The 25,694-nt window shown below is 39.1% G+C and overlaps 1 long non-coding RNA gene and 1 other non-coding gene across 4 annotated transcripts in view; both read left to right on the forward strand.

The window, feature by feature from the left end:
- LOC131829811 (uncharacterized) overlaps nt 1-25,694 on the forward strand; it is a 288,985-nt gene that overhangs the window by 215,710 nt on the left and 47,581 nt on the right. For 2 of the 3 annotated variants that reach the window (XR_009353010.1, XR_009353008.1), the window contains exons 4-5: nt 806-3,262; nt 5,050-5,861. This is a non-coding gene — a long non-coding RNA (uncharacterized LOC131829811). The remainder of the gene's footprint in view (nt 1-805; nt 3,263-5,049; nt 5,862-25,694) is intronic. The other variant, XR_009353009.1, reaches the window with a different exon arrangement.
- LOC131830872 (U4 spliceosomal RNA) lies at nt 17,148-17,293 on the forward strand. The gene has a single exon (XR_009353425.1). It is a non-coding gene; the product is annotated as a U4 spliceosomal RNA (small nuclear RNA).

The raw sequence follows: 25,694 nt of genomic DNA on the forward strand, positions 1-25,694 counted from the left end.
GGGTTTTTTTTTTTTTTCATTAATTGCAGCTTTAAAAAAAAATCCTGTCTTAATCTATTTTGGCTGCTATAGCATAATCCTACAGAATGGGTGGCTTATAAAAAAACAAACTCATTTCTCAGTTCTGGAGGCTGGAAGTCCAAGGTCAAGGCAGCAGCATAGTTGCCTTCTGGTGAAGGGCTTCTTCCTGGTGCAGAACTGGAACCTTCTTGCTATGACCTCATATCATGGAAGAGAGGGGGATCACTCTGCAGCCTCTTTTATAAAGGCACTAATTCCATTCTTGAGGATTTCACCCTTGTGACCCAACTTCCTCTCAGAGGTCTCACTAATACCATCCCCTTTAGGAGTTAGGAGGTTTACATAAGAATTTTGGGGGACACAAATATTTAGACTATAACAATCCCTTTCCTTCCCCTGTATTTGGAGTTTTTCTGTTATTTTGACTCTTTATTGGATGCATAGTTTACTGTTTTTCAGGTTTTTGAAATTTTCAAATATGATTTTGAGGATCATTTTTTTCCTTTGGGAACAACTTTAACTACGTTAATGTATTTTTAATATGCAGCACAATTGTCGTTCTTCACTTGGAAGTATTTTCTAATTTCCATTATTTTTTTTTAAATTTTAAATTTTATTTGTTTTATATATTTTTATTTATTTCACAAAGAGAGAGAGACAGAACACACCAGCAGGTGGGGGGGCAGAGGCAGAGGGAGAAGGAAACCCTCTGCTGTCTTTCCTTTATGCATTATGCTTTCAATGTAATCAAATGTTGATTGGAAAAACTTTTTTCTCTTCGTAGATGCATTTGAGCAAGTGAATAAAGAAGGAATGACAGAAGTGAATATTGCTATTTTTGCAACTTCATACTGAAATAATGAATCTAGGCAGTCATTATGAATTGTTAACATCAAAAAAAGAGAGACAAACAGACATGACATGTCTTTTCATGGAAGTATGCAATACTCCCCACAAAACGTTATTACCAGAAAACAAAAACAAAACATATAGGTGCCCCATGCTGCCTTGACATGCAGAAGAAATAATTCTGGATATGTTACTTTGCCAAAATAGCACAGGAAGAATTTCCTACTTGGGAATCTACTTTGTACAATGCAGTCCACCTACTCCAAAGACCAGTTCTCAGAATCTCAAGGGCAGGTCTCTTCTTTTAATTTGAAACAAAGATTTCATCTGCAAAGAAGAAAATAGGAAGAATGACAGCATCTTTCCATTTGTCATGCTCAGTTACAGTCATACTGAATGATTCACGGAACAGAATCTAGCACATCACATATTAATTTTTTTGTCTGAAGGCTTACAAGATATCTCACTCATGAGTTAATACGGAAACCAACTTTTCTGCATAAAATGCTATTTTGAGGTCATATACCTGTTATATATGTTACTAATATGAAATTCACTCTGGCCATCTGTTAATTTGGCCCCTCCTATAGAAGGCTAAAATTCTATTTGGCCCCAAGTAAGTTTTTCTGTGTCCCCTTTATTTGCCTACCCTGAGACAAACCAGGGAATCAAATAGTTCGGTGGAATTTTTTCTTGGTATCATGTGTTTCACAATCACTCAATAGGCATATGTTGACCATGCTATAGGACTCAATCTCCAACCCCTTAGAGAATATCCTGACAAAACATACTGGGTCTCCAGTGGTATTCAAGTACATACATGTGGAAGGCCTAAGAGGTCGAAGGAGATCAAATGCACGTATGTGGCATTCCAGGTAGATATGCAGTATCTTCTTTCTCTCCTTCCACTAATCCTACAAGTCAATTAAAATACTAGCTGTTTTTTTAAATCTTCCACATAATTATAGTCACCCTCAAAGCTGGTCTTTGTATTAGTTTATGATTTTTGCTTCTTTAGGAGACAGACCAGGATGATGACATTTGTGGGGCTCTAAGCTACTGGTGACTGCATAGTGATTCGTGGATATGTTCTGAGGAACAGACTGTTTCATCATCCGGGCTTCTGTAAAATTGGCGATTAAAAAAATACTGTGTGCGCACTCTTGTGCATGCTGCGTCCTGCGTGCCGGTGTGCCTGTGCATATGGAGGTGGTGGTCCTCTCTCTATTCTTTATTCCAGCAGGAATTGAGGCTCAGTTTCACACCTCTCTCCGTGCTATACACATCCTTTTGGATTACTTCCTTTTTAGAACATTTTCTCCCTTTCAAAGCTCTCCTCAGTTTGAGAACAGAAAATGCACCTATAACAGGTCCAGAGGGAGAGGGAGAATGCTGATTTTTCCTGACTTCCACATCCATTGAAGAATGTGTGTGAAGATGGACTTTTGAGACCCCACTAAGGGGACACAAAGAGGTGAGGGGCAGAGAGTCACTTTTGCTGGAGAGCGGTGGGATCACTTCTCAGTGCTACACTTGCAAGGCTGGTCCTCCGAGGCTATTAATTTTCTCTTGGCTGCTTTTCTCTTCTCTTACATGGAACTTTTAAGACATTTTAGCAAGACTGTGGTTTTATAGGATATATTTTATTGATGATGAAGTTAGATTCTATACTCAGCCTTATTCCTATCTATTCAGAGATAATTAGTGACTGTCCAATCTTGAGAACTTGCTGTGACTGCTCACCCTCAGGGTTGGGGGGTAAAGAAGCCAGAAGCCCGGCAATAGTGCTCACTGGCTGTCCATTTGAAATTTTCTAGCTAACAAGCCATTCCAGTAAAAAAGCGTAAGTGTACCAAGCCAAGGGAGAATGGGACCACATCTGACCAGCAAACAATGGGATGAAATATTTCATTGATTTGCTCTGGCCCCGTTGCCCATATTCAATACATGGGATTTCCCTCCTCCAAATATTTTTTTGCTCAACATGGGGACTTATTTAAATGTATATGAAGTTTCCGCTTGGAGACATACTTTCATATAAGTAACCACTTTCATATAAATCAACCACTTGGAACTGATAATACATAAAACAAAAATGTTTGAATAATAAAATATAGTAAACCATGGGCCTATCACATTATATCACATGTATTTATTGAATTTATTGGGGAAAGAGAAGAGGAAGAATTTTTAAAAACCCAGATATACAGCCTCCTGAGCCAAACTGGACATCATTGCTGGTGCTAGAAGGTCCATTTGCACCTCAGCTGCCTTGATAAACTGCAGTTGGCAAAACACATGTCACAGAATCATCTCTTAGATATTGGAAGGAGCACTGAAGCATCACTGGTTTGTGGTCTTGGGAGAGCCAAGTCATAATACCATTTTAAAGGTAAGTCTAATCCAAATGGCCAAAACAGACACATGAAAAAGTGCTCAACATCGTTTGGCATCAGGGAAACACAAATCAAAACCTCCATGAGATACCCCCTCACACCAGTCACAATGGCTCAAATTAACAAGTCAGGAAATGATAGATGCTGGCGAGGTTGCAGAGAAAGGGGAACCCCCCTACACTGTTGGTAGGAATAAGCTTGTGCAACCACTCTGGAAAAATGTGTGAAGGTTCCTCAAAAAGTTGAAAATAGAGCTACCCCATGACCCAGCAATTGCATTGTAATTGGAAGGGGCACGTGCACCCGAATGTTTATAGCAGCAATGTCCACAACATGGAAAGAACCTAGATGTCCATCAACAGATGAGTGGATAAAGAAGATGTGATATATATATACAATGGGATATTATGCAGTCATCAAAAAACCGAAATCTTGCCATTTGCGACGACGTGGATGGAACTAGAGGTTATTATGCTAAGTGAAATAAGTCAACCAGAGAAAGACACATATCATATGATTCCACTGATATGAGTAATTTGAGAAATAAGAGAGAGGATCATAGGGGAAGGGAGGGAACAATGAAATAAGATGAAACTAGAGAAGGAGACAAACCATAAGAGATACTTAATCTCAAGAAACAGAGAGTTGCTGGAGGGGAGGGGAGAGGGAGGGATGGGGTAGCTGGGTGATGGACACTGGGGAGGGTATGTGCTATGGTGAGTGCTGTGTACTGTGTAAGACTGATGAATCACAGACCTGTACTCCTGAAACAATAAATTATATGTTAATTCAAAAGAATAAATAGAATATAAAGCAATCCCATCATCTTAACATGGATTTAGCCAACAAAACATATGCAGGTATCTCTTGCTTTATATTTATTTATTTATATTTATTTATACTGTGCTCAGTTATCCAATAGAGTACATTATTAGTTTTGGTTATAGTGTTTAATGATTCATTAGTTGTGTATAATACCCTGTGCTGATCACTACACGTGCCCTCCTTAATACCCATCACCCCGTTATCCTCCCCCTCCCCCTCCCCTCCCCTCTGAAACCCTCAGTTTGTTTCCCAGACTCAAGAATTTCATTTGATTTGTCTCCCTCTCTGATTTCTTTCCCACTCAGTTTTTCCCTCCCTTCCCCTATGGTCCTCTGTGCTATTCCTTACATTCCACATAAGACTGAAACCATATGATGATTGACTTTCTCTGCCTGACTTATTTCACTCAGCATAATCCCCTCCAGTGCTATCCACATTGGCGCAGATGGTGGGCATTCATCCTTTCTGATGGCTGAGGAATATTCCATCGTCACTTTGCTTTTATGAAAGACCTACATTAGCACCTGTTTTCGCTAATCAAAAGAAACCTGGAGAGGACTTCTTCTTTCAGGGAAAAAAGATAAAAAGCATAAACAAGAGTTCGGTTAGCCCGCATAGAGGCAGTGCATACCCTGCACAGTGAGGCCGTCCCGCCGCGCCCCTCCCCAGGAAAGCTGCCCAGCTTCTCAGCATCAAGCCCCTGGAGCTGTGAACCATCTGTGAGCGCCTGCTTTATCTCAGCTTCTCTTGTCCATACACAAACGAGATTATACTAAGATATCAGAAAAGCTTAAGAGAGGTGATTTTGGGGTCTAGGAATGCTCAAAGTTTTTTCCATATACATAAATGGCAATGGCTTCTTTGCTTTATGCCATTTCAGCCCACAGAGGTTTTCATAGGTGCACTCTCCTTCTGGACAGTGGGGAAAACCTGTGTAATTGTAGTCGTCATTCTATAGGTTTATACACTTACTCTTTGCTGAGCACTGGAGAAAGCCTGGGTCTACAAAAAGTGATGCATTTGTTGCCTTGCTCTCAAGATGCCACCTCTTTGAGAAAACCAAACTAAAAAGCCCCGAAAAATAAGTCACAGAGAATGAGATATGACAAAGCTGGATGAGACCACATGTCAGTGACAGACCTAAGGTACAGACCTCCCATTCCTCACTGCGATGCAGGTAAGTGGCCTCGCTGTGACTTCCGTCAGTCATGCCTCTCCATTTCCCAGCTTTGGTCTTTGTAAAGCGCAGGTCACCTTGATGTATTTTTTTCATTATGTTAAAGACAATGAAGCTTGACAGCACAGTTGTTTACAAGAATGAAAATTTGGATTTAAATGAAATGTCCAAAAATATGTTATTAATAAAAAAATTATGAAACATCTATCCAAAAGAATGTGCAGCTATTAAAATGATTTCATACCTTTCAGTTTACTGGCTTGAAAAATGTTGATATCCAATGAAAAAAAGCAGGTTATAGCATTTTTATGAAACTATTACATGAGTAAGATTTTTTTCCTCCACTCTCCGGACATAAGAAATGTCACATTTTAAAATTCCACTGCTGTTTATAGGTGGCAGGTAATCTGACATTGTCACCAGGGTTGTGTGTGTTTGTTTGTTTGTTTGTTTGTTTTAGAGTAGGATGTTTGCAGGACCTGGTTCAGACCTTCCGAGCAGGCAATGCAGTCCTGGGTGCCAAGCCTTGTTCTCCACTGTCTAGGAGGAGCCCCATCACAAGGGACCGAGGGGACCCTCTCTTCCCTGTCAAGGTAAAATTTTTTCTTTTTAGGAGATTGGAAGAGAAGTCACAGGTTGGCAAATGGAATCTGTGAGACTCAATTTCTGATTTCCCTGGAAAAGAAAAAGTGAAGCCATTCTCATTCTTCCTCATCTTCTTATAGTGGTAAAAATAAAGAAAAACCATGATTAAGTTTTCCTGCAATACTATAATGCGCATAATTTATTACATATGCATTATATGATGCAAAAATTGAATGTCTGGAAAGAAATATACTCCAAACTATTAAGAGGAACTATTCTAAGATGTCCAATTATGCGTTGATCTTCTTTCTTTCTTTTATTTTTAAAGATCTGTCTCATCCTGTTTTTCTTATTTTTAGTTTTACAATAAATACCTCTGTAATAACAAAATGATGAATTTAGTTAATAGAGTCTTATCCTTTTGTCTCTTTAAAAACCATTTAAAAATCATTCATAGGGGTGCCTGGGTGGCTCAGTGGGTTAAAGCCTCTGCCTTCGGCTGCAGTCATGATCCTGGGGTCCTGGGATCAAGCCCCGCATAGGGCTCTCTGCTTAGAAGGGAGCCTGTTTCCTCCTCTGTCTCTCTCTGCCTGCCTCTCTGCCTGCTTGTGATCTCTATCTGTCAAATTAAAAAAAAAAAATCCTTAAAAATCATTCATAAATAAGGGATACATTTTTAAAAACTGCTTTTAATGCTCACAATGATACTGTGATGTAGGTATATTTTTCCCCTTTTTCCCACGTGGTAAGTAAGTTATAAGGGATTAAGTTGTGTCCAAACCCTTAGAAACTAGTAAGTGGCAGAGTGAGAATTTGGAGCTGCACTTCTCAATATAAATGAGCGCTTATTTCTTTCACCAATCTATTATTGGTGAAAGATTATTGAAGTGAAAGATTATTCACCATAATCTTTCACCAATCACCTATTAGGGAAAAATACTAATTTGGATAATTTTTCTTGGCTAATTAAAATTTGTAAGATACATCTGCAAAGCAAAGACTGACCCTCTTGTGGATCCTTGGAACACCACATTTGCTACTCTGCACAGGAGAGAACGAATGGAGGGAGTGGAAGACACAAACTTGGAAGCTAAAGTCACGCCGATTTATTGTTTCACAGTTCTGTAGGTCAAGAATCCAGGGAATCCAAGAGCTGTACTCCAGGTCCCATAGGACTGAAATCAAGGTTCTCAATGCTCTAGGCTTTTGTCAGGAGGCTTTGGGAGAGAACCTGATTCCAGACTCATTCAGGTTGTAGGAATGAGGTCGGGGTTGGCTTGCCGGCTGTCGCCTGGGGCAACTCCTTGAGACTCTTCTTGAGTGTCTCTGACTCATCTCTTCTACCCCAACTCTCCTCTGCGTCTAGCTGGAGAAACTCCTCTGCTTTAAGGGGTCAAGTAATTAGATTGGGCTTCCCCCAGATAAGACAGGTTCCTCTCCCTAATTTAATCCGTAACCTCAATTACATTTGCAAACCCCTTCACAGCCCTATCTAGACAGTGTTTGAATAACCAGGAGACAGAATCTTGGGGGAACATCTTTAAAATTTTGCCTGCTGCAAGTAAAACTTGGGAATAGGAGTATTCACACTATTTTCAAAAGGTTAATATGGTATTGATAACCCCCAAAGCTAATACCTAAACAGTTGATACATTTCAGATGGTCCGAGAGATAGTTCCCCAAGTCCACACCTTGAGTAGTTTTTTCTGATAGATATTTCAAAATGGGGTTTTTGTGGTCTTGCATGAGTGTCTATGTTCATCCTTACTGGTAAAGTAGAACACCAATGTGTTATTCCCAAATAAAAGACTATTTCATGGAGTTTAGCCTACATTCAAGGGAAAATACCAAGGTCAAGGGACCTTGTTAATACACAGGTGGCCTGGTTATCACACAGGCTTGTAGTTCCACAGTCTGAACACCAGTTCAAAGTGCAGCTGACCGTTGACCTACTTCTCTGCATTTGTCTCCATCTGAATTGCATTTATCACCATTACGCTAGCCAGGATACACAGTTTTACTATGAATTGTGTTTTTATGGACATAAACTGAGTTCAAAAAGATAAACTTCCAGGACTAGATAAACATTAAGCCCTTTAGCTTCTTCCCTGGAGTAAGAAGGAAAAAATAACCATTTTTCCCCCTGGTCTGTCTTTTCAGTGAAGTAACCCAATTTAACTTCATAAACTTTATTTTGCTCTGCTATAGTCTACTTCCAAAGGAGTAGGTATTACTGTCTTTAAGGGTTAGATAAATGGACCCACTTTTGTCATTAGAAATTACACATTCTTTTTTTAATTTATTTTTATTTTTAAAATTTAATTTAATTTTTTTCAGTGTTCCAAAATTCATTGTTTATGCACCACACCCAGTGTGCCATATACGATATGTGTCCTCCATAATACCCACCATCAGGTTCACCCAACCCACCACCCTCCTCCCCTCCAGAACCCTCAGTTTGTTTCTCAGAGTCCACAGTCTCTCAGGGTTTGTCTCCCCCTCCCCCAACTCACTTCTCTCCATCTCCCAATGTCCTCTAAGTTATTCCTTATGCTCCATAAGTAAGTTAAATCATATGATAATTGACTCTCTCTGCTTGACTTATTTCACTCAGCATAATCTCTTCCAGTCCCATCCATGTTGATACAAATGTTGTGTATTCTTCCTTTCTGATGGCTGCGTAATATTCCATTATATGTATGGACCATATCTTCTTTAACTATTTGTCTGTTGAAGGGCTTCTTGGTTCTTTCCACAGTTTGGCAACTGTGGCTGCTATGAACATTGGGATACAGATGGCCCTTCTTTTCACTACATCAGTATCTTTGGGGTAAATACTTAGTAGTGCAATTGCAGGGTCATAGGGAAGCTCTATTTTTAATTTCTTGAGGAATCTCCACACTGTTCTCCAAAGTGGCTACACTAACTTGCATTCCCACCAACAGTGTAAGAGGGTTCCCCTTTCTCCACATCCTCTCCAACACATGTTGTTTCCTGTCTTGCTAATTTTGGCCATTCCAACTGGTGTAAGGTGGTATCTCAATGTGGTTTTGATTTGAATCTCCTTGATGGCTAATGATGATGAACATTTTTTCATGTGTCTGTTAGCCATTTGTATGTCTTCTTTGGAGAAGTGTCTGTTCATGTCTTCTGCCCATTTTTTGACATGACTATTTGTTTTATGTGTGTTGAGTTTGAGAGTTCTTTATAAATCTTGGATATCAGCCTTTTGACTCTACTGTCATTTGTGAATATCTTCTCCCATTCCGTGTGTTTCCTCTTTGTTTTGTTGACTTGTTTCCTTTGCTGTGCAGATGCTTTTGATCTTGATCAAGTCCCAAAAGTTCATTTTTGCTTTTGTTTCCTTTGCCTTTGGCGACATGTCTTAAAAGAAGTTATGGTGGTCGATGTCGAAGAGGTTATTGCCTATGTTCTCCTCTAGGGTTTTGATAGATTCCTGCCTCACATTGAGGTCTTTTATCCATTCTGAGTTTATTTTTGTGTATGGTATAGGAGAATGGTTGAGTTTCATTCTTCTATACATAGCTGTCCAATTTTCCCAGCACCATTTATTGAAGAGACTGTTTTTTTCCACTGTATATTTTTTCCTGCTTTGTCGAAAATCATTTGACCATAGAGTTGAGTGTCCATATCTGGGCTCTCTACTCTATTTGAGTTCCTCTCTTCCTTAGGGAAAAAAAGAACTTCGGGAAGTCTGGATGGCTCAGTTGTTTGAGCACCTGACTCTTGGTTTTGGCTCCAGTCACAATATCAGGGTCATGAGATCTAGCCCCATGTTGGGCTCCAAGCACAGGAGGGATTCTGCTTGAGATTTTCTCCCTGCCCCTCCCCTGTTCATGCTCTCTCTTTCTCTCTCTAAAATAAATAAAAAGAAGGAAAGAAAGAAAGAAAGAAAGAAAGAAAGAAAGAAAGAAAGAAAGAAACTAATAGAAACAGCCCTGGCATACACCAGAAGATAGATAGACAGATAGAGAGACAATAGATAGAGGGCAGGAGACAATGGAGAACCTAAGAGATTGGGACAATACATTTTGACAAGGAAGCCTAAATGAATTCTGAGGTAGAGAGAAAATGAGTGGATATTTTAATTTAGATATATATTTTGGGGAAATTAGTAAATAGAGCTATAAACATCTGGTATTGCAAAGACTAAATTTTTCTTTTTAAGGGAATTCATGAGACTTGGAGGTTATGACTTGTTCCCATGGAAGGTACACAAAATTTCCTTTGTCTTTTATCCACTGTCAAGGAATATAACTGGTAGGAGCAGAACCTAGCAGAACTAGTATGAGGGACCGTGATGCTAATAGTATATTGTTAAGTGTTGTCTTGGTCTAACACAGAATAGGATTTTTTTGGCCTGAGGTTGTATATTAGTAAAGGTTCTGGAGGAACAGACCCAATAAGATGTGTTTATATGTAGAACAGATTTATTTTAAGGAATTGACTCAGGTGATTATGGAAGTACCCAAGTTCAAAGTCTGCGGGGTGAGTTAGTGGGCTGAAGACCCAAGAGGAGCTGATACTGCAGTTGAAGTCTGAGGGTCATGCATTGGCAGAATTCCCTCTTGCTCAAAGACCTCAGTCTTTTGTTCTATTCAGGCCTTTAACTGATTAGATGAAGCCCACATTTTGCTGGGCAATCTGCTTTACTCAAAGTCCACTGATTTAAATATTAACCTCATCTAAAAACATCCGTATGGAAATATCCAGAATAATGTTTGAGCACATATCTAGGCATTGTGGCCTAACCAGGTTGATGTATAAAATTAACCATCACAAGAGATTCTAAGTTTAATCTTTTGAATGTGTGGTCTAAATTCTTGCCAATTTAGAAAATTGAGTTCATATGGCTGTAAAAATAATGTTGATACTACCTGTTTTTCTACATTTAGATTACTTAGCTTAGTACACAGTGTATGTAAGTGCTTTTAAACCCATTATAAATGCTAATATCTATTATCCCCAGGTACCTGGCACACCTTATGTGCCAGGAACTGCACAGAGTGTCTTATAACCTATGCAATAGATAATTCTCACCTTATAGGCGAGCAGTTTGGAAGTAATTGATTGACCCATGTAAGGAAGAGTTGAGCAGCAAAGATGAAACCTGAAGTCAATCTTCTCTCCTGAAATCTTACTTTTACACCATATCACTCTGCCTTCCACACACCATGAGTGCTACCACCCTTATCTTTTAAGCAATCTACAAATTGGCTCCTAACATCATAGCTAAAAAAAAAAGCAGGAACATAAGATATTTTTATTATAACTTAAACATAATTAATATGGTCAATGGAAATTGAAATGTTTAAGGAAATGTTTCAAGAGCCTGATTATTATGCAATAGTCTTTAATTATTAGCTGAAAATAGGATGTATTTTAGTATCATCAGATGGCTCTTATCTAATTAATATGAATAACATCACCGCCAACATTTCTTGAATAATTGTGTATATTCTACATAAATGGTTGCAGCAAAGGAGCTGTCAGAACAGCAAACTGATTTTCTCTTGTGTTGGCAGCAGCACATCTAATTTAAATCTCAGTATAGGCTGGCCGGGCCACTGTCTTACTGAAATTCTATTAAAGTCAATGCTTTATATCTGCCTCTCCATGTTCATTGGCAAGGACCCTGCGACAGCTCCCAAGGAAATCTGAGTAGTCCTATAATTTATTTGTTCATTTTATCCATTTATGAAAGGAAACAAGAGCACCAGCCATTTGGGAAAGGATTTACATAATTTAATTAAATGTGATCACTGCCTTCCTATCTCAATATGCTGATGCAGTTGATAACATCCCAAATGTTTTTAAGTCCTTGTCTCCAATCTACCTTGAAGTCCCAAGGCACACATGAGGGGAGTGAGGGTAGGGTGGGGGATTAGAAGTTAGCCACCATTCTACCAAAATCAATATATTCCTACATTATCCATCCACCATCCATCATGACTAGGAAATGTAACAGACACTACTGGTTGCCAATCCAATAGGCTTTCCCCCTTCCTGCTGGTCAGATCCTGACTTTTCATTGTATCTCAGGTATAGAAGTTGATTTGCCTAAGTGAACCGTAGTAATTTCATTACCTTTTTTCACTGGAAGGTTCAGGGAGGGGAACATCAGGATGTCCTGGCTTCTGAAATGTAAGAAGTTGGCTGAGGGACTTTGGGTGAAAGAATTTTTGTTTTTTTAAAAAGGATACACAGGAGAAGATGTGCCCCTCTTTCCCACTGAATCTTGTCATGTCTGGAGGATGAGATGCTTGGAGCATGGTAACCACTTGGTGATCATGAGAGAGACTACAGTGGTGGGTACACCAGAGAGGTTGCAGAGAAAGAGATCCAGAGTTCTTGATATTCAAATGAACTGCTGGAATGGTTCAATCCTGGAGCTGCCCCCCCCATCTTATTATTTCATATAAAAATATTTCTTAATTTATTAAGCTGTTGAGTGAAGGTTTTTCTGTGACTTTTGATTGAACGCATCCTTACTGATAGGATTGACCCTTCAGATTCCTCTTGGCAGCTGTGTCCTTTCTTTGAAGGATGTGCCTTATTTACTCAGTTTTTCTGCCTGTGACCTTCCCCCTGAATATTGGTGAGTCATGCACAGAGTCTTTCATTGCTACAGAGGCATGTGTTGTGGAGGATGTAGTACATGAAAGGCAAGTTCGTGCTACACTGTGGGACTGCTGCCCATGGGTGTGCCGGTAGTGGTGTGTGTGCAGAGTACTAGCCAAGTACAGTTATGTACAGGATGAACTCAGGGATGAACCACTACCACCAATTTTCTCTCCAACACACACACACATACACACACACACACACACACATACACAGAGAGAGAGAGAGAGATGTGAGAATGTGCTCATAGGGAGGGGAAAATCCCCTCAAAGAACCTAAATGCTCAGTTGGAGCATATGGCTGAAGACATTCACCACCTTATATGTGTTGGAGGAAGGGTGAATTGGTGGTGTTGGTTAATTCTGGAAATATGGCCAGAATATCACCTTTATGGGAGCTAAAGACCAGGATGAAGGGCCTAGCTTTAGGTTTATAAACCAAATGGAATTAATACCAAACACAAGAATCAGGCAAGTTATCCCACCTGGTACAGGAGGACTATAGCATGAAGGAACAAAAGAAGACTCACGATTTTGGTGGGCAGGCTCACTCCCAAGATCAGGAAAAGGACTGAGCTGAGCACACTACTATGGACTGAACTATGCTGTGCTCTCCCAAGCTCACAGGTTGATTCCCTAACCCCCAGTGAACGGTCTGTGGAGATGGGGCCTTTGGGAAGTAATTAAGTTCAGGTAAAGTCATGATGGTTGGGCTGGGAGATGCTCTTCTAAGGGGAGACATAAAAGGGTTTGTTCCCATGTAAAAACATAGCAAGAAGGTGTGCATCTGCCAGTCAGAAATAATAATGGTGTTAATAATAGTGTAATGTAGTGAATAGTAGTGTGATGACCCAGGTTATTCATGGTGGAGTTGGGGCTTCCTGATCACCCTTGTCCAGGAGTCAAAAATATATATTTCAACTTCTACCGAATGGAGCAGACTTTGGTGATTATGGTTTGAACCCTTTGAAGCTGCCAACTTCAGGAACAAAATTACTAAGCATGAAATGTATGTTGTTTCTTCAACTGTCCTAAGTGTATTGCTAACTGTCCTTTCATCTTTAAAGAATTAATGTGAACTGTCTTGTTGGTCAGCAGATTTATACGCAGAAGTAGTTTGTATCTTTGTCTAGATTTCTTAAGCATTCAGAAAGTTCTTCACATGGTACATCCCAAGTGAAGTGGGGAAGAAGACAAACCCACATTTCTGTTTTATCTTTAAAATTATTGGAAGTTTAAATGGGATTTTGCCAACGACATTTACCTCTGAGAAGGTGACTGTGTTAGTTGAAAGTAGCAGCAGGGGAGAACTCCTATTTTTTACTTTATACACTTCTATCCAAATGTGTTTTGAGCTTTGTTACAAATGATTTGTTCTTCAGGAAAACAGCTATATAGGCACTTTTGAGAAACAGGCTTTGGTATACATTAGGGTTTGAATAATCCTCTTTTATTCTATTTTAGAAAGTTATTGGTTGTTAAGGAAAGCATCCATCTGAGGAAAAGTTTAGACACAGAAGCCAAACAGATCAGTTTCTGATTTCTGATTCTGCCTCTTTCTGTTTGTAAGAGGTTCTACAAACTCTTGGATTTCTTTTTTACCTCATAGGTGAAATAATGGTAACAAAGCATTGTCCAACTTTTGTAGTGATGGGAAAGAAGGTATGTGTCACGCCTGACACAAGGTAGACATTAATGAAGTGCTGGTTATGTAATGAGGGGCCAGATCATGGATTGCCTCGTGTGGAGGCTGATGGAGATCCCTATTGACAAGGCTGTCCTGGTGTACCCTGTTATCCAACTCTAATTATCATTAGCACCCCTTTTCATTCTCAAATCATTTGAACTGGAGGATAAATAACACGGTCACCCTATTCTAAGCCTTTGGGGTGTTTGGACTTTATGCCAAAAGTTCCGGAGAGCTTCTGAGGAAGAAGAATAAGCCCCAGATTTAGTAGGGTTTCTGAAATTCTCAGCAACCAAAGGAATGATAGTGGGTAGTTATATCGGCATGTTTCAAGAGCAGACAGGGATGTATGCCTAGAGGAAAGAGACTCAGATGGCCGAAGGAAGCCCTGAAAGATGAATCCGGTGATGGAAGGGGACAGGTATGAAATGAGGCCACTCTGGCACTATGCTTTGTACAGCTGCCTGCCATGCTTCTGTTGCTGGTTTGTTTGCTTTTTAAATTTCAGTACTGACAAGTATAAAACTGTTTGAATATTCCCATGAATTCAGATTAAATTGGATTCATTAGTTAATAGAGTGTTATTATTGGAGACTGAATCATTCACTCTGAAACCATTATCTGATACATTTCAGAAATAAACATTTAGTAGATGTGCCACTCTTCCTGTTTTTATTTGCTGCATGGACCACAAACATCCAAAGGTCATACAGCATATGAATCAGAGGATAGGATCATCCCTGGGCACATAGGCAGACACAAAAGGACACCCCCAGATAAAAGTTTAGATTTAGAGACAATCTCAGGTGCAGAAATTAGTGCCGACATGACTCTTCATTTTCTGAAGCAGGGGACACTCTGGGAAAGGTGGGCAAGTATTCATTGGTGGAGGAATATAGAACCAGATCAAATTCCAGTTTTGTTCCAGTTATTCTTAATCAGGGGGTGTAACAGCATTCTCTGGGGACCTTTCAAAAAAAAAAAAAATACACATGCTGGAGAACTGCACCAGACTTACTAAATTAGAATGGGTGGGTGGAGGGAAAATGAATCTTGAACACCTGCCCAGTGAGTCTGTTGTGGACTCTGGATTAAAAACTAATGATCTAGGGGCGCCTGGGTGGCTCAGTTCGTTAGGCCTCTGCCTTTGGCTCAGGTCATAATCTCAGGGTCCTGGGATTGAGCCCCATGTCAGGCTTTCTGCCTAGGGAGCCTGCTTTCCTTTCTCTCTCTGCCTGACTCTCTGCCTACTTGTAATTTCTGTCAGAGGTTCCAGGTAAAGCTGCCCACAACTGGAAGCTCTTCTTCATCTCTATCCTCACTGCTTTATTTCAAGAGGTCTTAATTATTTCTTGCCCAGACTATTACTTTCGTAGTAATGTCACTACCTCCTACCCCAGTTGTTGCTAAAATAATCTTTCTAAATAAAAATCGTATCATGACTCAATACCTTAAAGTGATTTCATGGCTCCCCATTTAATCAAGTCCAAAACGTCATTTGTGGAACAACATTGTCATCCCATGCCAGCCTCATCTCCCACCGCGCTGCCATGCTCTGATGCTGGCCCTCAACTCTCCTAGATGCAGGTGCTTTTATCATTGCTGTTGCAGTGCAGTTAGAAGCATAGACTTGCAGAATTCCTCTTCAAACTCCTATGTATCTGCTTCCAGCTTGTGTCCTGGGGCAAATTCTTTTTACGTCTGTGGATTTCCTCATTTGCGAAGTACAGTTGACAGTATAGTGCCTACCTCTTAGAACGATATGAAAATCAAGTACATTAATATATATATATATATATCTTATATATGTGCATACACACACACATGCGTGCGTGCGTATATAAAGCATTTGGAAATGTGCCCAGCAAGTAGTAGATGTTAAAGGTCTCTTTAAAACCATCTCTTTGAGAGAATCTCCCACTCATCTTTGAATACCAGTTTGCATAACACTTCCTTTGAGAAGACAGTACTGTATGCTCTATATAAATTGTTTCCTTCCTTGATCATTTATAGTATTTAATTCATGTTTCCTAACACTTAACAATTCTCCTTTCCATTCATCCATAAGCCTCTAAAGAGAAATTTTGTTTCATCTTTTGATAATATTGTTCTTCTCGAAGACTAGTCATAGTGCTTTGGGTTGAATGGTCACTTCGCTGAACAACCAAGTGGGAGACCATAACTATGGGGTCATGGGCTCTCTGGGACATGGGAATGAAGATTGTGAGACAAGAGAAATCCTCGTGCCTGAAACAAGGGATCCAAGGCAACAGGAGACAGAAGCTTGTAGCCAGTTGCCTCTTCCTTTTGTTTCTTCCAAGTCACGTATTGGCCACTCATGAAGTCTACTGTTCATTTTTTTTTTTTCTCAGAAAACTTTAAGGAGGGAAAGTCTTAAAGAGATGAAGAATCAGAAATGGTTGATGTTTTTGTATAGGGACTTAAAATAATTGAGAGGTTTGGAGACGTTTTATATAGAAGTATAGGATATACATAGTAAACACACAAATCTAAGCATAAAGCTTGATAGATTTTTAAAAAGATTTTATTTATTTATTTAACAGACAGAGATCACAAGTAGGCAGAGAGGCAGGCAGAGAGAGAGAGAGGAGGAAGCAGGCTCCCTGCCGAGCAGAAAGCCCGGTGCCGGCCTCGATCCCAGGACCCTGAGATCATGACCTGAGCTGAAGACAGAGGCTTAATACACTGAGCCACCCAGGTGCCCCACTGATACATTTTTGCAAGGTGTACACATCCATGTAACCAACACTCAGACCAAGATATAAACATTTCTCCCACCTCAGAACCCTCTTTTATGGCCATCCCCAGTCATTCTCCATAAAAACCACAACTTTATTTCTATAAATTTTAAATTTTTAAATTTCTATAAAATTTTGATTTTATTTCTATAACTATTTTTGTCTCATTTTGAGTTGTATATATATGAAATTATACCATGTATCAGCTTTGTGCAGTGGCAGTATCGTAGCCAATGAGGTTTATCTGAGGTGCGATTATTGCCAATTGAAATTATACCATGTGTCTTGTGTCTTTGGCTCATCATTTTGTCTGAGGGATTTAGCCATATTTTTGAGTGAAGCAATGGTTTATTTTTTCACTGGTGTGTATTTTCCATTATTAGAGTATACCATGATTTATTTATACATTGTACTGTTGATAGACAGTTGGGTCATTTATAGTTTTTGACATATACAAATAATGCTGCTGCAAATGTTCTTATAACAAGTCCAGTAGTCAAATTATTTGGGCACAATATGGCAGATGGACCCTAAGATTACACCCAGTGATTTCTGCCTCCTGGTATGCATGTCTTTCTGTTATCTCCAGCACTCCCACAATGAGGATAGGACCTATAACCTGCTTGTAATCAATATAATATGGCAAAGGTTATGAGATGTCACTCCGTTGATTAGGTTACATTATATGGCAAAGGTGATATGTAACTCTTGTGATTATGTCATGGTACATACAAACAGAGTGGAGCAAGAGGTTCTACTTGGCTTGATGAAGTGAGCAACTATGTTGAGAAAACACCCCTCGCCTCTAAGACTTGAGGCTAGTTTCCATGGGGGGAAAAAAAAAAAGAAGGCAGCAAACCCAGGAACACTTGGTTATACAGTGACAAAGAAACAAATTCTTCCAACAACCTGAATGAGCTTTGAAGTGGATTCTTCCCCAGTTGAACTACCAGATAAGAACACAGTCCAGATGATACTTTTTTTTTTTTTTTTTTTCAACAAGATCCTAGCAAACAGGATCCAACAGCACATTAAAAAGATTATCCACCATGACCAGGTGGGATTCATCCCTGGGCTACAAGGATGGTTCAACATTCACAAATCAATCAATGTGATAGAACAAATTAATAAGAGAAGAGAGAAGAACCACATGGTCCTCTCAATTGATGCAGAAAAAGCATTTGACAAAATCCAGCATCTGTTCCTGATTAAAACACTTCAAAGTATAGGGATAGAGGGAACATTCCTGAACTTCATAAAATCTATCTATGAAAGACCCACAGCAAATATCATCCTCAATGGGAAAAAAGCTTGCATCCTTCCTGTTGAGATCAGGAACAAGACAAGGATGCCCACTCTCACCACTCTTGTTCAACATAGTATTAGAAGTCCTAGCAGCAGCAATCAGACAACAAAGAGAAAGAAAACAAATGATACTTTTGGCTGCAACCTTTTGAGACCCTGAACCAAAGACCCAACAAAGTTATTCTCAAATTCCTGATCTTAAAAGTATAAAATAATAAATGTGTGTAGTTTTAAGCTGCTAAGTTGTGGCAATAAAACAGCTAGTATGCATAGAGTATGCACATGCCCAACCTTAGTAGGTAATGTCAAATTATTTTGAAAGAGGTTTTATCAGTATACACTAGTAGTTAATGAATTTAAGTTGCTTCATATATTTGCCAATATTCGATACTCTCAGGATCATTTTTTAAAAAGATTTTATTTATTTATTTGACAGACAGAGAACACAAGTAGGCAGAGAGGCAGGCGGGGGGGGGGGGGCAGGCTCCCTGCTGAACAGAGAGCTGGATTCAGGGCTTGATCCCAGGACCTGGGGATCATGACTTGAGCCGAAGGCAGAGGCTTTTTTTTTTTTTAATTTATTTTTATTTTTTTAATTTCTTTTCAGTGTAACAGTATTCATTGTTTTTGCACCACACCCAGTGCTTTATGCAATCCGTGCCCTCTCTAATACCCACCACCTGGTTCTCCCAACCTCCAACCCCTCACCCCTTCAAAACCCTCAGATTGTTTTTCAGAGTCCATAGTCTCTCATGGTTCACCTCCCCTTCCAATTTCCCTCAACTCCCTTCTCCTCTCCATCTCTCCTTGTCCTCCATGCTATTTGTTATGCTCCACAAATAAATGAAACCATATGATAATTGACTCTCTCTGTTTGACTTATTTCACTCAGCATAATCTATTCCAGTCCCGTCCATGTTGCTACAAAAGTTGGGTATTCATCCTTTCTGATGGAGGCATAATACTCCATAGTGTATATGGACCACATCTTCCTTATCCATTCATCCGTTGAAGGGCATCTTGGTTCTTTCCACAGTTTGGCGACCGTGGCCATTGCTGCTATAAACATTGGGGTACAGATGGCCCTTCTCTTCACTACATCAGTATTTTGGGGGTAAATACCAAGTAGTGCAATTGCAGGAGCATAGGGAAGCTTTATTTTTAATTTCTTGAGGAATCTCTACACTGTTTTCCAAAGTGGCTGCACCAACTTGCATTCCCACCAACAGTGTAAGAGGGCTCTCCCCTTTCTCCACATCCTCTCCAACACATGTTGTTTCCTGTCTTGCTCATTTTGGCCATTCCAACTGGTGTAAGGTGGTATCTCAATGTGGTTTTAATTTGAATCTCTCTGATGGCTAGTGATGATGAACATTTTTTCATGTGTCTGATAGCCATTTGTATGTCTTCATTGGGGAAGTGTCTGTTCATATCTTCTGACCATTTTTTTTTATATGATTGTCTGTTTTGTGTGTGTGTGTTGAGTTTGAGGAGATTTTTATAGATCCTAGATATCAACCTTTTGTCTGTACTGTCATTTGCAAATATCTTCTTCCATTCCATGGGTTGCCTCTTTGTTTTGTTGACTGTTTCCTTTGCTGTGCAGAAGCTTTTGATCTTGATGAAGTCCCAAACGTTCATCTTCACTTTTGTTTCCTTTGCCTTTGGAGACATATCTTGAAAGAAGTTGCTGTGGCTGATATCAAAGAGGATACCGAAGGCAGAGGCTTTAACCCACTGAGCCACCCAGGTACCCTCTCAGGATCACTTTTAATTTTAGCCATTCAAGGGAGTGTGGACTCACTGTTGTTAAGCATCTTTTCATATGTTTATTGGCTACTTGTATATCTTCTTTGAGAAGTACTTACTCGGGTCCTTTGCCAATCAATTTCTAATTGATGCATTATTTATACAATCTAGATTTGAGTATTTTTTCATATATATTATAAAGATGTTCTACCACTCTGACTTATCCTTTCATTTTCAAATAGAACAGATGTCATGATTTTAGTTTAGTAATCGTCTAACTATGAATACTGATTGGAATGTAATTAATCAATATTTCCTTTAGTTAGTGTTTTTAATGCCCTATTTAGATATCCTCTGATATTCAAGAAAATGTATTGCTTTACTTTACATTTGAGTGCATTATATGTAATTTATTTTTGTGTATGATGTTTATGTTTCTCCATAAGAATAGCAAATTCTTCCAGCCCTGTTTATTGGAAAGGCAAGTTTTCCCCCACTGAACTGTAGTCAACACCTTTCTTGAATTTGTGGAGATTTGTTTTAGGACTCTGCATAGATCTTTTTGCTTACATTGTGTCAGTAGTACAGTATCTTCATTATAATAGCTTTAACGTAAGTCTCAATACATGTTAACGGAAGTCTTGATATCTGTTAGTAAGTCCTCCTTTGGTAGTTCTTTTTCCAAATTGCCCTCAATATTCTTCACTCTAGATTTCCATGTAAATGTTATAATTGCCTTGTCAGTTTGACAAAAAAAGTATTATTGGGTTTGTGGTTGGTTTTGCACTGAATAAATATTTATGAGGGTATTTGGCATTTCTGTAAAATTGGGCCTTCTGACAAACCATAAGTGACTCTTAATCTCACAAAACAAACTGAGGGTTGCTGGGGGGAGGGGGGTTGGGAGAAGGGGGGTGGGGTTATGGACATTGGGGAGGGTATGTGCTTTGGTGAGTGCTGTGAAGTGTGTAAACCTGGTGATTCACAGACCTGTACCCCTGGGGATAAAAATATATGTTTATAAAATTGGGCCTTCTAATCCATGGCATAATATAATCTTTTATTCATTTAGATCTTTTTAAACTTCCTTGATATTTTGTAGTTTTCTCTGAAGATGTATTGGTACATCTTTTATTAGAGTTGTTCATAAGTGTTTGATGTTATTTGATAGACTTATTTCAGATTTTGAACTTTTTCATCTTCTATTTGTTATTAGTTTATAGAAACAATTACTTTTTAATAGTGGTCTTGTGTTTGTGTGGTCTCATAATTATGTTGAATTCATTTATAAATTTTAATAACTTACAGGTTATTGGGGATTTTCTATGTGTAAAAATTATGTTGTTTGCAAATAATCACATTTTTATTTCTTTCTTTCCAGTCCATTTACTTTTATTTCTTTTTCTTGCCTTATTGCACTATCTAGGACATCCAGCACAAGGTTAAATGGAAGTTATGATAATGAGGGATCCTTATTTCACCTAGGATCTAATAGATTAAGCTTTCAAAATTTCAACGTTAAGTATTATATGTTCTGCAAGTTGCTGTTAAAGATAACTTCCTATTCATAGTCTGCCAAAAGTATCATAAGTGCTCATTGAATTTTAATGAATACTTTTTTTCACCTTTGAGATGAATATATTATTTTTCTTATTTCTATTAATATACTTAATTATGTTGATTGAGTCCTAAATGTTAAAACAAACACCTCCTTGAAATTATTAATTCCTTAAATGTTTTTGAAGGATTCATCAGTGAAGGCATCTGGGCTTATTAATTATGATAAGACTTTAAAAAAACAAATTAACTTCTTAATAAATATTGGAATAATCAAATATTTAAAAATTCTCAATTTTCCCTTCTCTTTAGCATATGGTTATACATTGTGTTATCATTCTTTTAGTAGTTAGTCTAGAGATTACACATGTATTTTTGACTTATTAGATCCACCTTAAATATATTTGTTAGCAAGTACCAGAAAAATGCAAACTTTAGGGCACTTTCACTCTAATTATCATCTCCGCTCTTTGTACTATTCGTGTCACACATTTTTATACTAAATATACTTTAGACCTTTGAAGTCATTATTAGGATTGTTTATGTAGTCAAGACTCATTTTTTTAAACCAGTTTATTTAGTCTTTTCTGTCTTTATTCTTTCTTACATGATTGTGCTTCTGCTTAGAACTATTTCTTCCCTGCCTGAAAATCTCTCTTCAGTATTCCTGCAAGTGATAAGTTATTAGCTTTCTGAATTTAAGAATTTAATTTTCATCTTCATTTTTGAAGGATTTTTTTTACTGAATGTAAAATTCTATGTTGGGAAGTATTTTTTTTTTAAGCACTTTAAAGATAACTTTCTATTACTGTCAAAATTCCATTATTTCTCTTGAATAATTAGCTGTTAGCCTTATTGTTGGTCTTTTGATATAAATTTTAAATTTTATTTTGGCCTCCAAAGAGAGCTTAATAATTCATTCTTAGTTAATGTGATTCCACTTTTTGATTGGGAAAAAAAATGAAATTGATGAATTTTCAGTACTGTATAAATTTTACTGGAGTAACCCAGTACTGGGCTATAAGTTGAACTATGATTCAGTTGATCTGGTTCTGAGTCTTGTTACTGTTAACTAGTTATGTGGCTATCCACAAATAAAGGCCTCCATTTTCTTACTTGTCAAAATTGTTGGACTTGGGGGGAGGAGTCAAGATGGCGGAGAAGTAGCAAGCTGAGACTGCTTCAGCTAGCCGGAGATCAGCTAGATAGCTTATCTAAAGATTGCAAACACCTGAAAATCCATCGGCAGATCGAAGAGAAGAAGAACAGCAATTCTGGAAACAGAAAAACAACCACTTTCTGAAAGGTAGGACCGGCGGAGAAGTGAATCCAAAGCGACGGGAAGATAGACCCCGGGGGGAGGGGCCGGCTCCCGGCAAGCAGCGGAGCAACCGTGCACAAAATCAGGACTTTTAAAAGTCTGTTCCGCTGAGGGACATCGCTCCAGAGGCTAAACCGGGGCGAAGCCCACGCGGGGTCAGCGTGGTCTCAGGTCCCGCAGGGTCACAGAAGGATCGGGGGTGTCTGAGTGTCGCAGAGCTTGCGGGTATTGGAACGGGAAAGCCGGCTACAGAGACAGAGCTGACCGTAAGCTCGCAGCTCCGTGTTACCTTGAACCGGTCGCAGGCTCGGTGAGCTCGGAGCGCGGCCGGAGGTCAGGCAGACGGGAGTAACTGGGCGCTGTTCTCTGAGGGCGCCCTGAGGAGTGGGGCCCTGGGCTCTCGGCTCCTCCGGGCCGGAGACCAGGAGGCCGCCATTTGTATTCCCGTCCTCCGGAACTCTACGGAAAGCGCTCAGGGAACAAAAGCTCCTGAAAGCAAACCCGAGCGGATTACTCACCCCGGCCCCGGGTAAGGGCGGTGTAATTCCGCCTGGGGCAAAGACACTTGAGAATCACTACAACAGGCCCCTCCCCCAGAAGATCAACAAGAAATCCAGCCGAGACCAAGTTCACCTACCAAGGAGTGCGGTTTCAATACCAAGGAGAGCAGCAGAATTCCAGAGGAGGAGAAAGCCAAGCACGGAACTCATGGCTTTTTTCCTGTGATTTGTTTTAGTCTTGCAGTTAATTTAATTTTTTCTTTTTCATTTTTTTTTTCTCGCCTTCGGGTAAAATTTTTTTTTTTTTTTAACTGTTACCTTTTTCTTTTTTAACGATTTTTTACTAGTTTATCTAATATATATATATATTTTTTTACATTTTTCTTAGGTGTTTTCTTTTTTTAAAAAAATTCTTTTCTTTTCTTTTCTTTTTTTTTTTTTTTTCTTTTTTCTTTCTTCCTTTTTGAACCTCTTTTTATCCCCTTTCTCCCCACTCACGATTTTGGATCTCTTCTAATTTGGCTAAAGCATATTTTCCTGGGGTTGTTGCCACCCTTTTAGTATTTTACTTGCCCCTTCATTTACTCTTATCTGGACAAAATGACAAGACGTAAAAATTCACCACAAAAAAAAGAACAAGAGGCAGTACCGAAGGCTAGGGACCTAATCAATACAGACATCGGTAATATGTCAGATCTAGAGTTCAGAATGACAATTCTCAAGGTTCTAGCCGGGCTCGAAAAAGGCATGGAAGATATTAGAGAAACCCTCTCGAGAGATATAAAAGCCCTTTCTGGAGAAATAAAAGAACTAAAATCTAACCAAGTTGAAATCAAAAAAGCTATTAATGAGGTGCAATCAAAAATGGAGGCTCTCACTGCTAGGATAAATGAGGCAGAAGAAAGAATTAGTGATATAGAAGACCAAATGACAGAGAATAAAGAAGCTGATCAAAAGAGGGACAAACAGCTACTGGACCACGAGGGGAGAATTCGAGAAATAAGTGACACCATAAGACGAAACAACATTAGAATAATTGGGATTCCAGAAGAAGAAGAAAGTGAGAGGGGAGCAGAAGGTATACTGGAGAGAATTATTGGGGAGAATTTCCCCAATATGGCAAAGGGAACGAGCATCAAAATTCAGGAGGTTCAGAGAATGCCCCTCAAAATCAATAAGAATAGGCCCACACCCCGTCACCTAATAGTAAAATTTACAAGTCTCAATGACAAAGAGAAAATCCTGAAAGCAGCCCGGGAAAAGAAGTCTGTAACATACAATGGTAAAAATATTAGATTGGCAGCTGACTTATCCACAGAGACCTGGCAGGCCAGAAAGAGCTGGCATGATATTTTCAGAGCACTAAACGAGAAAAACATGCAGCCAAGAATACTATATCCAGCTAGGCTATCATTGAAAATAGAAGGAGAGATTAAAAGCTTCCAGGACAAACAACAACTGAAAGAATTTGCAAATACCAAACCAGCTCTACAGGAAATATTGAAAGGGGTCCTCTAAGCAAAGAGAGAGCCTACAAGTGGTAGATCAGAAAGGAACAGAGACCATATACAGTAACAGTCACCTTACAGGCAATACAATGGCACTAAATTCATATCTCTCAATACTTACCCTGAATGTGAATGGGCTAAATGCCCCTGTCAAAAGACACAGGGTATCAGAATGGATAAAAAAACAAAACCCATCTATATGTTGCCTCCAAGAAACACATTTTAAGCCCGAAGACACCTCCAGATTTAAAGTGAGGGGGTGGAAAAGAATTTACCATGCTAATGGACATCAGAAGAAAGCAGGAGTGGCAATCCTTATATCAGATCAATTAGATTTTAAGCCAAAGACTATAATAAGAGATGAGGAAGGACACTATATCATACTCAAAGGGTCTGTCCAACAAGAAGATTTAACAATTTTAAATACCTATGCCCCCAATGTGGGAGCAGCCAACTATATAAACCAATTAATAACAAAATCAAAGAAACACATCAACAATAATACAATAATAGTAGGGGACTTTAACACTCCCCTCACTGAAATGGACAGGTCATCCAAGCAAAAGATCAGCAAGGAAATAAAAGCCTTAAACGACACACTGGACCAGATGGACATCACAGATATATTCAGAACATTTCATCCCAAAGCAACAGAATACACATTCTTCTCTAGTGCACATGGAACATTCTCCAGAATAGATCACATCCTCGGTCCTAAATCAGGACTCAACCGGTATCAAAAGATTGGGATCATTCCCTGCATATTTTCAGACCACAATGCTCTAAAGCTAGAACTCAACCACAAAAGGAA

This window comes from Mustela lutreola, chromosome 4 (assembly GCF_030435805.1).
Source record: "Mustela lutreola isolate mMusLut2 chromosome 4, mMusLut2.pri, whole genome shotgun sequence".
Lineage (NCBI taxonomy): Eukaryota > Metazoa > Chordata > Mammalia > Carnivora > Mustelidae > Mustela > Mustela lutreola.